The following is a 6000-nucleotide window of genomic DNA, read 5'->3' as shown; positions in this document are numbered from 1 at the left end:
GGGGCGTGACCTGGGCCTGTTTGAATGTGGATGGAAAAGTGCCGGTGAGCAGGGAAGTGTTGATGATGTGTGTGAGTGCAGGTGTGAGTGTGCTGGATATGGCCTGAAGGAGATGGGAGGGGATTGGGTCGAGGGGACAGGTGGTAGGGTGGCTGGAGAGACGTCTGGCCACTTCAGTGCCAGTAAGTGGGGCGAAAGAGGAGAGTTTGGGTTTGAAGTGAGGGTATGTGTACCGAGGTCTGAGGTGCTGAAAATTGTTTGCTGATGGATGATGTTTTTTCAGTGAAAAAGTCAGCGAAGTCCTCAGCAGTCAAGGATGAAGTGGGTGGGGGAGGAGGGGGGTAAAGAAGAGAGCTAAATGTCTTGAAAAGCTGCTGAGTGTTAGGTACAGTACTCACCTTAGTGGTATAGAAAGATGTTTTAGCTGTGGTAACACTAGCAGAGAAAGAGGACAGTAGTGACTGGTAGTCCTTAGGTCAGCAGGATTCTTGGTCTTGCGCCATTTTCTTTCTGCAGCCCTGAGTGTACTCCGTTGTTCACGGAGGATGTCAGACAGCCAATGGCAGGAGGGGGTAGTGCGAGCTGGTCTGGAGGACAGAGGACAAAGGTTATCTAGACAGGATGTAAATATTGAGCATAAGGTGTCGGTGGCAGTGTCAGCATCTAGAAATGCAAAGTTGAAGGGAAGAGAGGATGTCACTTTAGCAGAGAGGGTGCTAGGGGAGAGAGAGAGCGAAGGTTCCGTCTAAAATAAACTGGTGGTGGTGTAGGTGTAGTGCATGTAGGAAACAGCATGTTGAAAGTGATGAAGAAGTGGTCAGAGATGTGAAGAGGTGTGACTTTAATGTTATCTGTGGGGAAATTGCAGGTGTAGATGAGATCAAGCTGGTTTCCTGATCTGTGAGTACCGGCTGTGGCGAGGCGCGTGAGGTTGTACAAGGCGCATGAGGTTGAACGAGGCAGTGAGGGTGTGGAATTCAGAAGCATAGGATTTCTTCAGGTGGATGTTGAAGTCCCCAAAGACTACAAGAGGGCCGCCATCCTCCGGAAATGACGAGAGCAGCACATCTAACTCTTCAATGAAGTTATGAAGAGGACCTGGGGGGCGGTAAACTACAACAACACTAAGCTGAGTGGGAGAAGTTATATTAACAGCGTGGTATTCAAATGAATAGTTGTTGCATAGTGAAGATAGCGGGAAATATTTCCAATTATTGATGATAAGCAAACCCGTGCATCCTCCTCTTCCAGTTTGGTAGGGAGAGTAAGAGAAGGAATAGTTTGTGGAGAGAGCAGCATCCTCAGGATGAATCCATGTCTCAGTAAGACCTAGAATGAGAATGTCAGACTGCCTAGCAAAAGCATGGATGAAGTCAGCCTTGTTTACAGTTCACAATACAAAGTATGTTACAAAATAGTCCTGTATATAGGCTACAAATTGTATTTACAATGTCTATTAATGATGGTAGAGTGGAACATGTTTTCGTAAAAATAAAGTTTAAAAAGATCATTTTAACTGAGACAATCTTTCATGTCTAACATAAAGTGAACTGCTGTAACAATCTTTTGTTCAATGTTATTAATACCTGACTGTTGACAGATCTGCACATTTATCTCAACTTGATATTACTCATTCCAACACATCTGTGATATTCTAATTTAAAAATAAAGTGGTCTGTAATTATGTTATATTTCACATTTTCATCATCATTACCTGTTTCAACTTCACACAGCAATTAGGTCACAGTTTATATCATTAAATGATCAAGTATTACACTGCATATTTAGTCTTTGAGTGCTAATTTAAATAGAAATGTAAATCAGTACACAGTGCTGCCTTTTTGGTAAATTGCCTCAGCTCTTTAGATTCGCACCTCTTATCACACTGGTGTTTGAATCAAGAGCAATCATTTGGCATTTCTCTGAATACTCACTTCAGTTCTTGAAACAAAGAGCTGTTATCTATTATGTGATCAACTTTATGCCCCTATTGAATTATGTTCACAAGAAAACGGGATCGGTGTTGTTTAATAATACATCTTTTAAAACACAAGATTGAGCCATTTTAGATGCTCTGCATGTTTAAATATTAAAAGCTTACATTTTATATTTTTTAACCGGCTCTACTTATTCCCTAACCTCCTAATGTACTCCCCGTCTTGATGTCATCCTTATTTTTCACTTCTGCTTTCACTCCTCTACAGACTGCAACAGAAGGGGGTCCATAAGTCAGCGGGGTAGTATTTGGAGCGAACCCAATCGCTGAACCAAACTGAACTCCTCCTGTTTCAGACAACGAAAACTTACAGTAGCATCTCTCATTTCACTGTCTGTTTTTCTCTTTCATTCCCCTTTCCATTCATTCAAAGCACTGTTGGGGGTCTCAGCGATGGTCCCAGTGACCTTTCCTCAGCGTCTGTTTGTACTCCAGGGCCGGAAAAACGAAAAGCAATCAAAACACAATTATTATTTTTAATAATTCTCCCCATCACCCATTTGCAATTAAAGAACATTAACATTTTGGTGAACTGACATGTCCAAAAAAGAAGGAGGTAATTATTTTGATCTACTGTCCAGCTAGTGATTAAAAAAGGCTTCTAATCAGTTTGTTCCTATTGAGCTTATTTTTAGCATTGCGGTTGCTTGATATCTGGTTTGTGGGTAATGACTAGAGCAAACAAACAAACATTGCACACCTCGCTGAGGACTAAATATGCACATTTGGCAAATACCAAACCCAGCACATAGCATTGTTACACACCGAGACATAATAATTCAAGTCTCTCAATGACCAACAAAAACAACTTGAACCATGCATGAAGTTCAACTGCTACAAGAACAAGCCCAATTTCCTCTGGTGCTCTTTGGTTGTTTGTAGAAGTTTAAGTCTGTTCACACAACAGTTAATTTGTTTCACTTTGAAAGGAAGAATGCTGTGGAGAAAGTACAGTAATTGCATGTTGTCCAGGGAGTAAAAGGCAATTAGTCTATATGACAAACAAGCCTTTTCCAAAAAGAACAAAGGTATGCAAGGCTCGTCGAAACCACTTGAAACAAGATGTTTTGAAAATGTTGTGCTTAAATGTTTATGTTAACCTTAATCTTGTTTTTCTTTTTTGCAATGTGCACACATGTAAACACAGCCACACACACACACACCTACAGTAGTACACTATGCTCACATGCTTTTGCTGCTAGCTTGCACATTTTTTCAAGTTGTCATGTAAATCAACATTATGGACACTCAAACATCTCTACATAGACAAACAGTGGTGGAGGCCATTCAATACTTCATTGTTAATGTACTTTTCTCAGCACTTACTCAGCATGTGCTGTCAGCCCGTATGTTAATGTGAATTTGCCCACATTTTTTTGCTGTCTTTGCATGTTTATTAGGAAGTTTTGACACCTACATAAATGGAATCTGCTTGTTGATGTATTTCATTGATTTACATTTGATTAGTGACAACCAGCTAGTTCATATCTTTTTTGTTTTCTTAATCTTTCCTTCCTTTTTTTATTCAGATGTCGTTATTCCTGGTAACACTTTACAATACGGTTGTATTTGTTAACGTTAGCATATGCATCAACTAACATGAACTAACAATGAGCAATAAAGTTTTTCAGCATTTCAGCAAAAATAATCTTTGTTAATGTTAGTTTACGTCCAATTAATTATGTTAGTTAATGGTGCTTGAACTAATGTTAACAGATAAAGCGTTTGATTAAAAAAACGTATTAAACGCTTAAATAAACATAAACTAAGAATAATTAATGAACAATTCATAAATGTTGAAAAAGTATTGTTTACAGTTCATGAGCTAACGGTTAACAAATGCAACCTTATTATAAGGTGTTGCTTTATTTCTCAATGATAACGTTTCCCAACACGAATCTTAAAAACAGCTGCAGTAAATGTTCTGAGCTAGAGGTCCCTCACTCTTGCAAAAGGTTATAGAAGTTAGAAATGCAGGACTATTGGGTTGTACCAGGTGCTCTGTTGCCAAGGCAACCAGTCAGCATGCATGATTTTATAAAGTGAGGAATAATAAGTTACTGAAAGACTGAGACCTTTTAATATGGCATGGTGACATGTTTTAAGTAACAACATTTCACCTTACGACTTGACTTCAATACCACGTGTTGCAATAAATCCAAGTAAGAGTCTTGGGAACAGAATACCAAGTTTAAGGTAAAAAACTGTTTCTTTTTTTGGCACTGTGACCACTGGATTTGCAAGTAAGTCCAGTGGTCCAGCTGGAAATGTCAATGTCCAGATTTGACTTGCCATTTGTTTTTAACCCCGTATTCACTACTGGCCCAAGTTAGTGGCATAGAAACGGGGATGTTGAATCTGTCATCCACTTGCATAACGCAATTCAGCCACAACTTGAAAATAAAGTTATCCTTTCCTCTCTGTGATAAAAACAGTATTGCAGTAAAGAAATCCTCCTACAGATTCATTAAACAACACAAAACAGTCATGAGACATCTTCTGTTATTCTTGTACAAAGTCGCTTTGGGCAGTCTTTTGAAGTATCGCATAACTTTCCCACTGCTGACAGATATTTTCACAGAGTCATACAAATCAAAGTAAAAAATGTCAATGAATGCAGAGGCTTTACTTCATTAAAGAACCAGAATAAAACTGAACCACACACATGGCAAAAATGGAACAAATTGTTGTCAACTCAAAACTTAAAGCAACTTGGTAAGCAACTTTAAATGACTCAAATAAGAAGAAACAGCACATAATGAGACATCCATTTTCTTTCTGTTTACCTTCCTGCTATCACCGCTGTCTCAAAAAGGACGCATCAGGCTTTTCAGCATTATCCCGAAAAACATATTGTGGCTGGCTGATATACATAATTTATCATTGTGAGCTCTATCTGACTCATGCAGTGTCATCAGAACATTGGCTCGGTGTAAATGTGTTGATCTTTAGAAAGTGCAAGACTGAGGTTCCTCATTAAATGCTTGTAACTATATGTCAAACTTTCATCAGGATCGGTGAAGATAATTGTTGGGTGACATTAAACCTGCATGAAGCACATCTGTCTTGTAGCTTATTAAAACTAAAAAATCCTCTCTACCAGCTGTACTCGCCTGTAGTTTGGCCCCAATACACTATGGCTACATCTCTCATAAAGTGGAAATAAATTAGACAGAATTAAACAGAAATAAAATGGCATGTTTGACAGGTCAAATCATCAGATTGAACTATTTTATTTGTTGTTGTATGATCATAAACAAATCCCAAGGAGATTTTAATAAATTATCCAGATTTATCCAGAATGTCAAATACTTCCCAACTGCCAGGACACACTCTAACTGTTTGACTTTGTTTCCCAGAATACCTGAGGTTTACTTGTGTTCCTGTCTACTGTGAATGGCCAGATAAACCTGACTCAAGGGATGTGTGCGTTTAATGGAGCTGAACGCTCAAGCCCTTTTTGTATCAGGGTGAGCGGGTCCATAAAGATGGAAGTCTGTTTAGTGAGGCAGGTAAACAGAAGCACGCTGTCATGCCTCATATATCAGACTGCACATAGAGCCATTACTGCCACGGTGCCACCAACACACACACACACTTTTCTTTGGAAAGTCCCAAAAACATAGATTTTATACTGTACAAACTAAAGAGAATGTGAAGCAGACGTCAAGCCCTATGTTGCATGTTGCAGGGGCGCCGCCATCTTGGGAGAATCATACTCCTCTGCTATTACTGTTTTGATATGTACCGTTCAGGGGCGGAGCTACGGGTGGCCCGCTCCTAGGCCCGCCCAGGCCCACCCAGATTGACAGCTGGCCCACCCAGTCAGAGACAAGAAATTAATTTTTAATATTATTAAATATTAATTTTAAGATTAATTCTAAATCTGAATCGTATAAATTAAATAAAAACATTTGAATTGTTTGTTTATTAATAATAATATCCAAATATTATTAAGAACGTGCTCACGTGACGTCAGTTACGTTACGGCCGTTACGCTGCGC

Source organism: Triplophysa rosa, linkage group LG15 (genome assembly GCF_024868665.1).
Source record: "Triplophysa rosa linkage group LG15, Trosa_1v2, whole genome shotgun sequence".
Taxonomy (NCBI): Eukaryota; Metazoa; Chordata; class Actinopteri; order Cypriniformes; family Nemacheilidae; genus Triplophysa; species Triplophysa rosa.
Note: the sequence above shows the minus strand (reverse complement) of the source record.